Here is a 12019-nt window from a genome sequence, read left to right on the forward strand (position 1 = left end):
ATCAATGTGTCAGCAGATCATCCATGACTCTCAACACATAAATCTTACATCAAAATTATTACACAATGTCAAACTTACAAGAGACCAAAGTAAGTGGCACCGTGGACACTTTAGCCTGTCAAACACACGTGAATCTGTAAACCGAGTCAGATATGTGCATGTATTTCTGCGTCCCGCCCACCGATCAGTATCAATCAGGTATTACCAGAAATGAAACAGGTAAGACATTAAGAGATCCTGTCAACCAAAGGGGAAATAAACTCCAGCTATGAGCCTAATTATCTTCCCCTGATTTGAAAGACCTTGTAAAATTAGCGCAAACATGATACTGTATTTGTGCGTCAGTATTTCTTGTTCTAGTTTTTATCATTATTACTGTCTGGGAATATTACAGAATCACACTCGCGGGCTGTACCGGTAGTTTTATCAAGACAAAATGTTGAGTTTCTCCACACGCCATTTCAGCTTTGCTTCCCTCGACTCTGAGAACACTGAGCCTCGGTAAAAAAAACACACACACACACACACACCTCCCCCTGACACCTGCCATGTACCAATATCCTCACATTTTTCGAGGCTTTTCAAAGCGCGTAAGGCTGTGATGATGGGAGGAGGAGGAGGAGGAAAACGGAACTGGGGGGAGGGGAGGGGATGTGGGATGGAAGAGAGAACTGGGAGGAAGGAGGGAAAGCAAAGAGGAAAAGGGGAAGAGGGAAAGGAATTGGGAAGAAGGGATAATTTGATGAAGGAGAGGAGAGCGAGAGGAAAAGAAAACGCAAGATATGAAAGGAAACACAGAACAGGAAAAACAAGGAACTAGGACAAGGAAGAGGGCGACGTGGGGGGGGGGGTAGAATGAGAGGGTAGACGGGTAGAAGAGAGGTAGAATAAGTAGAGGGGATATTAAAGAAAAATGGGGGGCATTCTCAAACACACTTACGATCATTTCCCTGTCGTAACTTAAGATTTGTTTCAGCAGGATGAGTTAGAGACACGAAGAAAACATATAACTTACGCACATATATAATCTACGCACATATACAAGCTATGCACATATATAACCTTCGCACATATATAACCTACGCACATATATAACTTACGCACATATATACCTTACGCACGTATATAGCCTACGCACATATATAATCTACACACATACTTAACCTTCACACATAACCTACGCACATATATAACCTACACAGATATATAACCTACGCACATATATAACCTACACACATAATCTACGCACATACATAACCTACGCATATATATAACCTACGCATATATATAACTTACGCACATATATAGCCTACGCACATATATATACCTACGCACATACATAACCTACGCACATATAGCCTACGCACATATATTACCTAGGCACATATATAACCTAGGCACATATATAACCTAGGCACATATATAACCTAGGCACATATATAACCTAGGCACATATACGAGTATAACCTAGGCACATACTGCATATCTTAGGCACATATACAGGGTGTCCCGGGAGTTAAGTCAAAAACTTTGGGAAATGATAGAGGAGGGAATTCTGAGGAAAAAATGTTATATGAACGTGTCCAAATCCCAACCGTTACGGAGCTACAGTTACTGATGACCTTATGGGTGAATTATGAAGGAGACCATTTTCGCCCACAAGGTCATCAGTAATTGTAGCTCCGTAACGGTTGAGATTTGGACACATGTTCATATAACATTTTTTGCTTAGACTTCCCTCATCTGTCATTTCTCAAAGTTTTTGGCATAACTCCAGGGACGCAAATTTCCCTCCCGTAACTAAACTTCGTAAGACTCACCTTTCCTTACCTGTCCCACCTGGAAAAAAATATCTTAGTTACGACAAAGAATCGGTCGTAAGAATGTCCTAGAATCCCCACCGTAACTGAGTTCGTATTCTCGTCGGTTAAGGAAGCTCCCTAACACCTCTTCCTAAGCGATTTATTTTGCTTATTACTTCTTACTGTCCTCTTATGTGTCTTTAAATCAGTTCAATACCACCATACTCAGCATAAATAACATACAAATTCATATTATCCGTCGTATCCAGAAATTAATCGCTAAGGAAAAGGTGTTAAGGAGCTTCACAGTGGTCAGAAGGGAGACTGAGAAATATTTCTATAACCAGGCAGCTTCACTTTCCGGGCAGATCGATAACACCAGGTGAAGGCGTCCCTCTCCCGAACCACAAACACCGGGGCCCTTTTTCTCTCGGGGTTAGCAAGGTTCCTAACACTTTTTCCTTTGCGACTTATTTTTGTGCCCTTTATACCTCTTTAATATTGAGAGTGATTGTAATAATATCATACACAAGAAAATTAACGTGGTATGGACTGAAATAAACTAGTAATTAAGAGAAAATGATACGCCTCCTTGACTGACAAAACACTGGCCCAGAACACAACTTCCTTAACCCGTTCCGTACAATGATATCTGTGTGGTTTATTCTCGATACTGTCTGATTAGGTGACCCATCCCCTGCAGCGGAAGGCCATCAGGGGTCGGATTCTCATATTTACGATCCCTTCCCTGTCGTAACTCTGGTTGTGATTTGAAGGAGACTGTCGAACCTTCATGAATAAATCTTTTTCGCAGGACAATCAGGGAAAGCAGCAAAAACCTTCCCTTGTCTAAGTTTTTCTGTAAAGACATATTTAAGATTCGACAGGGAATCTATCTATCTATCTATCTAACGGCAGACGCCCTAATCCCGTAAGGGGTGGCCACAAACAAATAGCCTCCATGTCGCCCTGTCCCCCACCATTTCACTGCCCTGCTCCCAGCTCACACACCCCTCTCTCATATACCTCTCCACGCCATCTCTCCATCTCATCCTTGGCCTCCCCCACCCTCTCCCCTCCTCCACCTCGCTCACACAGACTCTCCTCGTCAGTCTCTCGTCGATCATAAATATATCAGAGAATCCCACCAATGACCTCAACACATCGAAAAATCTACACTGATCTGAATAATGTCGTCCAGGTATAACAGAATGAAATACAAAGCAGGTCATCGAAGTGAAGAGGCTATGTACAACAACAGTGAGGTCCAATAAATGATTTTAACACAAACTCACTAACCAAAACTAACGCCTAACACTAACAATGCCCTTCACTTTGCTTACTCCATCATTGTGTGTGTGTGTGTGTGTGTGTGTGTGTGTGTGTGTGTGTGTGTGTGTGTGTGTGTGTGTGTGTGTGTGTGTGTGTGTGTGTGTGTGTGTGTGTGTGTGTGTGTGTGCGTGCGTGCGTGCGTGCGCGCGCGCGCGCGCGCTGAACCGATGAGAAGTCAGGGTGTTATCTTTAGAAAAATCCGGACAAAAACATATCATCCCAAGCACAGTGGAAAGCAGGGATCCTTAGTGGTGACATTAGATACCAGGCCGCCCATTAAAAAAACAAGGGGTCGTTTCAGATACCTAGTGACATATTACAGGTGAAATCCACAGGTACAGCTGGCTACACATGGACGTGGGAGAGTGTCAGTGTGTGTAGCGAAGGCCAGTCTACACTATCTGATATTCACGCTTCAGTCCCTGGCCCATTTCATTTAATATTTGACATCCCTCTTCGTTCCTGTTACTGCCACCAAACAAAGGAGTGAATACGTAAAGACTGTTAAGTGTGTGCAATGCCAGACCTCATCCACACACTGATGATGGTTAAGTGTGTGCAATGCCAGACCTCATCCACACACTGATGATCGTTAAGTGTGTGCAATGCCAGACCTCATCCACACACACTGATGATGTCCCAGGCTCATATGTGGCCAACTGTACATTCACTCACGGGCAAAATTTCACTTACTGTTTCACCTCTTCTGTTTTTCATTCTCTCTTGATGGTTAAAATACCTAAAACTGAGTAGGGACCATAGGTGATTCTTTCTAACATGCTGTACGAAGGAGGAAAGTAACAGACAGACCCTAAGTGTGAGACAGACGAGGAGGAATAGAAGGCAAACATTATCTTCAACTATACAGAGCTATCGTACCTGCTACAGAGCCAGTTAATGATATTCTTGTCTTCCTCGGCGACCTATACGCATTTCATTCAGCTTGGTCTAAAATTGCCATGTCTCCACCTTGAATGGTGAATTTTATCAATGAATTAATATAACAGTATGATGCTAGTCACGAAAAAGTGCCATGGAAAGGATGTAGAGCCGTTGTGTTGCCTCCCCACCCATCCCTGTCATTGAGATACGTGATATAAGCTGCCAAAGAATGAAAATCTAGGCCACGTAAGAGTAAGAACAGCATACAATAACAATTTTAAGTAAGAACAGCATACAATAACAAATTTAAGTCTCAACATAATAGTGTGGACGAACATGAATTATTTACTCGTTCACAAACTACAAAACAAAGTTTCCCCATCAAAGAAGCTAATCATTTCCACACACACCGGGCTGGAGGTGGGGGCGTCAACACCTGGATAATCACCTGAGCTCTGACTACCTGAATGGCGTGCGGTGGCAGACTAGAGCCTGTTTACTCTGTCTCTTACCCCTTTCAGCTCAGTTAATAGCCAAGTGTAATTAGACTGGAGGGTTGATTTGACTAGTAACCAAGGAGAATCATTTCCATCTTATAATTAACGCTTAAATTTCATGCAGCAGTGATTCAGTACTCCGTCGCGAGTGGCCCAATTATGTCAGATGAAAACAGGATGAATATAAGTACTGCTACCCGTAATGAATGGCGGTACTAAAGTCACTCTGATACGTTAATACGATAAAACAAGAAATACTCTCATTTTTCATCATTTAGACATCAAAACTTTACTAGTGATGGAAGATGGTGAACACTCCCAGTTACAAAGTACAGGCAAACTCAGAACACTTCAGTACAGCGATGTATGTGCAGCACCATATGTAAAATAAAATGTATAAAGCAAGTAAACACAAACAAAGAATTTAAATGCGTGCGTATTATGTGGATTATATGTTTTTTTTACATTAAGAAAGAAACGTATAAATAATTTTGCATGTTACTGACATTAATTCCCACGTGTTTATTCGGAGTGCATTAATTTACCAAGGCTTTTTGTTATTATAATTAAATATTGTCGGGGCGGTCACTAACCCTCCGCAAATACTTTCTTTTTTTCTTTCTTCTTTTTCCGCTTCCACTACATGCAGGGAACACATGGAGCTGTTATACGGTTACCACTCCGTGTAATAAGTGGATTCCTAGTTTACAGGAAAGCGTTGAACTTGTCACTCAGTGTAGTCACCAATGGGTAGCCCTACACCGAGTGAGTGAATGGTGACTGGATAGGGAGGTGAGCATGGAATTAAAGAAGCTGTTACACAAATTTTGTCATCCCCACTCTGACGTACGGAAGTGAAGCTTGGACTCTGCTTCAAGGACACAAGTCAAGAATGAGAAGAGTGTGAATGAGTTACCAGAGAGGAGGGCATGGAGTTACGTAGACAGACAGACAGACAGAGAATTAAGAAAGTTCGGATGCGTTGCGGAGTTGATGTGGATGCACCGGAGAGGGTTAGAAGTGCCTTGAGACGATCTGGCCACGTGTAGCGAGTGAGGAATGAAAGACAGACTGATGCAGACTAAGGAAGAGAACGCTGAGAAGACAGATGCGTACAAATTCAGGAACTCCTTAACTCAGCGTAACGTGATGGCTGTGGGTAAGAAGATTCGCCCTTACTTCTCTTCCAACGAAATTAAGAGAGACAGAGATCAATCAGACACCCAGACTATAGGACTACTCTCTGCCAATGAAGTAGCCAGTCGTTGTAGGGGCTCTTAAATAACCTAATTTCCTGATGGTGTATGTAATCTTGTCCCAACGTCCATAATCGCCCAGACAAGACCAGAGATGACCAACAACAACAAGACAATACCCCTGGACCATTTCTAAACCCTTTCACTCCAAAGTCGTGTTTTCCAATTCAATCAAGTAACTACCGGCCGATTTTAGAGTCTAGGAGATGCCTCTGTGTAGTGATGGTTTACGTGTAGCGTAAATATTACTCATTCAGGCCAAAATTCGGTCTTAAGCTGAGTCGAATCGTCTGGAGGAAAGACGAATAAAATATAAAATGGGTCATGGGGTTGAACGGGTTATTTATTAATTTATGTATTTATTTTTTTATTTATGTATGTATGTATTTATTTATTTATTTATTGCGTTGTTTGCTTTCTTTGATTGATGGTTCAGGGGTTTACAAGGCATTTTACTGGGTTATTTACAAGGCGCTGATGAGTAATACCTTCATCAATCACCAGCTGCAGTGTTCAAGGACGACTCGACGATGATAATGAAAGGTAAACGAAGCCAATTACACTGTCTCCCTCACCAGACCTCATTAACAAACGCATGAAAATCAATTAGCACATGGAGAAGTCAATTACCTAAACAAAACAGCAGTAAACACGTAAGGAACTCATCTGCACTGAAAAATATACCCATTACTTAAAGTTGGGGGAAGGGTGGCGAAATGGCAGGGGACAGGGCGATATGGAGGCGATATGTCTGTGGTCACCCCTCCCGGGATTAAGGCGTCTGGCTATAGACATACAGATAGACTGAAATCAACCTAAGAATTACGATCCCCAAACTGACAGAACTATATAATTTGAGAAAGTCACTTAATGTATAGATTCTTATTTACTGTATATTCTCTCACTAAAGTCAAGTCTTTTATTATATACTTACCAACTAAATAAAAAACAATACAACACACAGTAAAGAATGTTAGGGCAATGAAAGGTGTAAACGCATTAATTAACCACAAAACAGTAGGAGGTCAGGTAACGCTAGATATCTCAAGAGGGTGAGTCTAATCTGAGGGAAATAGCCATCCCTTGCTGTTAAAAGAAGCACTACTGGATAATGAAAATGAAAATATACGAACATTTCACGAAATTAAACGAGAAAAGAGGTAGGAGGTAGGAAACACCAAAATACAAACAGCATACCTTGTAAATGTACAAAGGAACTTCTAAAAAAAAAAATATGAGAAACAGAGATCATAATAGAAAATAAGAATTAAAAAAAAAACAGCAAGAAAAAGAAAGATACCTGAAATTTTAACAAGATTAACTTTGAGGAACAGAGGAAATGTATAACCCATAAAATGGAGACTTTACTGTAGCAGCGCGGTACTCCAATTAGCAGAAACCTCATGCAAAGTTGCACTGTAGTTGTGTCATGACTAAAGGGTCAGTTAGATGGAGATGTGGTGTATTTGTGTCATAAATGAGAGTCAGTTCAAGATGGCGATGTTGTGGACACAGTGGTTTCCAGCATTCTATGAAAGCTGCGGCTCTCAACCCTAGTCATCCCCACACTACTTGCTGCAGTTTAATGAATCTTCCTTGGTTGCTGTCGACACTCGAGTAAGAAAAATTAATCTGCAGATGTAGGGTCAACATTCTTATCATTCATCAAGACAGAGGTGGAAGGATGGTATGAAAAAAGCTCTGAATCACAAAGTTCTAAGCATCCAAGAAGGTGAGGGGCGTGTGAAGACAAACATAAACTGGAATGAAGTACACGAAGAATCTATGGAAATGACTCATGGCCACTGATAAAAAACAGGCAAGAAATGAAGCGACAGGGGCAAACCTGAGAATATAATGTGGGATCCGGTTGTGGTTATTCCTGGATGGCTTTGGAGTGAATATTTACGACACTTTGGAGCTGCGGATTGGGAGGCCCTCAGGCAGTACTTCTTTGATTTTCTCTGGAATGATTATTGCTTCCATGACCAGGAGCCATCTGAGTGGGCACTGCGCATTACGGAGGTTATTCTCTCGGGCATGGAAGCATACATTCCTTTCTCATATCCTTTGACTAATGCAAGAAAGCCATGGTTTAATCACGCTTGTTCTAATGCTGTCCGTAACAAGGAGAGGACCTATAAAAGGTAATGGAGCCATCCCACCCCAGAAACACATCTTTTTTATGTTTCTGCCCGGAATAGTGCCAAGTCTGCTCTTCGCTCTGCTAAAAATGATTTCATCCATACTAAATGCTCTCAACTTTCCAACTCGAATTCGTCCCGCTCCTTCTGACACCTTGCCAGAAACCTTTCTAACAACTTTACCTCATCGTCCTTCAATCCTCTTTTCCACTCTGATGGTTCTGTAGCTATTTCTTCTACTGATAAATCAGATCTCCTCGCTCAGACTTTCTCCTCCAATTCCACCTTAGACGATTCCGGTGTTGTTCCTCCATCACTTCCCCCCTCTGACTTCCTCCTGACTGACATTAAAATTTCTTCAGCTGATGTATTTTCTGCCATCACAGGTCTCAATATTAACAAGGCATATGGGCCTGATGGAGTCCCTCCTGTTGTTCTCAAGAACTGTGTTTCTGTGCTTACATCCTGCCTAGATAAACTCTTTCGTCTTTGTCTGTCAACTTGTACCTTTCCTTCTTGCTGGAAGAATGCTCTCATTCAGTCAGTCCCAAAGAAGGGTGACCATTCCCAACCCTCTATCGTCCAATTGCTTTAACATCCTGTATCTCAATAGTTTTCGAGTCAATTCTTAATAGAAAAATTTTAAAGCATCTTTCCCATCACAACCTTCTTTCTGATTGTTAGTATGGGTTCCGTCAGGGACCCTCCACGGGCGATCTTCTCACCTACCTTTCAGACTCCTGGTCATCCTCCTTTCGGGACTTTGGCGAAAGCTTTGCCATTGCACTTGACATCTCAAAGGCTTTCGATCGAGTTTGGCATAAATCTTTAATTTCCAAACTGCCCTCTTACGGTTTCTATCCTTCTATCTGTGCCTTCATCTATAGCCTCCTTTCTTGTCGTTCAATAGCTGCTGTTGTAGACGGCCATCGTTCTTCTCCTAGATCTATTAACTGTGGTGTTCCTCAGGGCTCTGTTCTATCACCAACTCCCTACCTTTTATTCATCAATGACCTAAGCTGCACATCTAACCCTATCCACTCATACACTGATGACTCCACTCTTCACCTTTCCATTCGGTTCCCGCAACGCCCATCTCGGCAGTTACTTCAACTAACAAGGGATGCGGCTATGGCACACCTAATGTCAGACTTGGCTCGTATCTCTGACTTGGGTAAAAATAATCTTGTTTTTAATGCATCAAAGACTCAGTTCTTACACCTATCAACCAGACAAAATCTTTCACAGGTGTACCCACTAATATTTAATAATATTCAGCTTAATCCTGCATCATCACTGAACATGCTTGGGAATTCATTTACTCGGGACTTATCTTGGAAAGATCATATTACATCTCTTGTAAAATCTGCTTCAAAGGAGATTAGGTGTGCTAAGCCGACTCCGTTCCTTCTTTACCCCTGCACAATTGTTGACTCTATACAGGTGTTTTATCCGCCCCTGTGTGGAGTACAACTTTCATGTGTGGGGAGGCTCCCCATATATAGCTCTTCTCAATAGGTAGAGTCAAAGGCTTTTCATCTCATTAACCCTCCTCCTCTTACTGACTCCCACCAACCTCTGTCTCTTCGCCGCAGTGTTGCATCTTTATCTCTTTTCTATCGCTACTTCAATGGTCACTGCTTCTCTGAACTGTCTGTTTGCATCCCTCCACCTCTACGACGGGCGCGTAGCACCCGTCTAGCAGCAAACTCTCATCCCTTTTCTGTCCAACTCTCTAATGCAAGAGTTAACCGTTACTCCCAGTCCTTCATTTATGCAACAGGTCAACTCTGGAACTGTCTCCCTTTGTCTGTATTTCCTGCTGCCTATGATCTCCAGTCTTTCAAACGCAGTGTGTCCAGGCGTCTCGAAATGAATGGATCTTGAATTTGGCTCTCTCTTGTATTTTGTTTTTCTCTTGGAAGGAACAGTTATTGCGGGCTCTCAAAAAAAAATTGAGAGACTGAAAGTGAGAGATAACTTTGTCCTGCTTTCGGGAACCATTCGACCGGAGCAGATAGCAGCGAGTATGTATACAAAAAATAATAGTGAAAAATAACATACAGCATAAATAAAAAGTAGTCAGACATAAACACAGGTAGCTACTCATTACATCATATTGCCTTTATGAGTTTACGATAAACAAAATCTGTACACTATTCCCCAAACTCTCCAAAGCAATAAATTATGTCGTTTCACCATCAAGAGTTGCATTGGAGAGAAAACTACTTCCAACAAACAGCAGAGCATAAATCAATAGTGAGTGCGGTAGATAGATAGATAGAGATAGATAGATAGATAGACAGATAGACAGGTAGATAGATAGATAGAGGTACTTACGGCAGTGTCTCTCGTCTGATGCGTCGGGACAGTCGGTGATCCAGTTACACCAGAGACTGATGGGGATGCACTGCCCACCACCACACCGACGCTCACCACCACCACACTCCACCACACCAGCGCCACCTGCGGAAGCGGAAGCCACACAGGGTCATGGAAGGTCACATGGGGATCTAAGAAGGTCAAAGGTAACAAGAAATCACTGACCACCACCACACCGACGCCCACCACCACCACACTCCACCACACCAGCGCCACCTGCGGGAGGGGACGCCACACAGGGTCATGGAAGGTCACAGGGGGATGTAACAAGGTCAAAGGTAACAAGATAACACTGGCTACCACCACAACGACGCCCTCCACCACCACACCAGCGCCACCTGCAGGGAAGGAAGCCACACAGGGTCACGGGAGGTCATAGGGGATTTAGGGGCAGGTCACGGGGTCACAGGGGGGTGGGAACAAAGGTCAAAGAATAACAAGAAAATGACCATTACCACATACCACACACCACCGCAGCACTCCACCACACCAGAGCCACCTGCATGGATATCACACACGATCATGACAGGGAAGGTTACAGGGTCATTTGAGGCCACACTGACCGCAGAGGAGGTCACAGGGGTCATACAGAAAAGGTCATACTTGAATAGATTAACATGTGAGGTCAGGAGGTCACAGAAAGAGAGGTAGCGATGAGAAAATACCAGCTGATAGACACTGATCACTGCCATAGATCTTACTAACTGCATGGCAACCACACACAGGGGCGGCATTACAGAAAGTACCATCATCATCATCATCATCATCATCATCATCATCATCATCGTCCTAATCCTCTCTCACCTACATGATGAGTACGATTCAGAAGCAGAAGCAGACAGCATAAAAATGGGCGGATGTTCAGTAGCATATCCAGTAAAAAGACTTAGCCACACACGCAAAAGCATATGTGTGTGTGTGTGTGTGTGTGTGTGTGTGTGTGTGTGTGTGTGTTTACAGGTAAGCTGCACACAGGTAATTAACAACACACAGGTAAGGCGGTACAAGGCCTTACCACATCCAAGTTCGTCGGTCTTGTCGTGGCAGTCGAAGGTGCGGTCACAGCGGGCCTCCTGCGGTACACAATGACCGCTGCCGCACCGCCACTCACCAGCGCCGCACTCTGACACCGCTGCGGCATATGGGGGGAAGAGGGGCAAGTGAGAGTGAGTGGGACCAGAGTGGTGGGAGGGAAGGTGAGAGGGAGTGGTGGTGAGAGGGAGTGGCGTGGATGACAAAAGTGAGTGGCTGAGAGTTGGTGAGGATAAGGATGTTAGAGTGGGTGGCAGGGAGGATGGCACGAAGGGTTACAGTGGGTGAGAGGACAGGGAGGACGGAGAGAAAGAATGGCGAAGCGAGAGAGAGAGAGAGAGAGAGAGAGAGAGAGAGAACCAGGAATTAAACCCCCTGAATTATGACGTATCATGTTTATTTACTCTTTCTAATTCCAGACGATTTTGTTGAACTGAAAAAGAGTCCACTGATAGTAATAAGTTTAATGATGACTTTACTTAACCCCTCCAGTTCTAATACTCACTGGGAAACTACAAAAAAATGTCTAGAAATAAGAATAAAATACATAACAGTTCCTCAGATACAAGTGGTTAAGAATGGGAAAGAAAGAAAGCCAAGTATATTCTAAAAAAAAAAAAAAAGGATATACTCAAATTCATGGACAGGAAGAGAATGTTAAGCAACGCGAATGAGGATGGAAACACACACAA

General features: G+C 43.0%; 1 pseudogene; it reads right to left on the reverse strand.

Moving 5' to 3' along the window:
• LOC145414036 (G-protein coupled receptor GRL101-like) overlaps positions 1 to 12019 on the reverse strand; it is a 160270-nt pseudogene that overhangs the window by 67455 nt on the left and 80796 nt on the right.

The sequence above is a fragment of the Coenobita brevimanus genome, chromosome 98, assembly GCF_032717465.1.
Source record: "Coenobita brevimanus isolate Jiangsu-jjx chromosome 98, ASM3271746v2, whole genome shotgun sequence".
Taxonomy (NCBI): domain Eukaryota; kingdom Metazoa; phylum Arthropoda; class Malacostraca; order Decapoda; family Coenobitidae; genus Coenobita; species Coenobita brevimanus.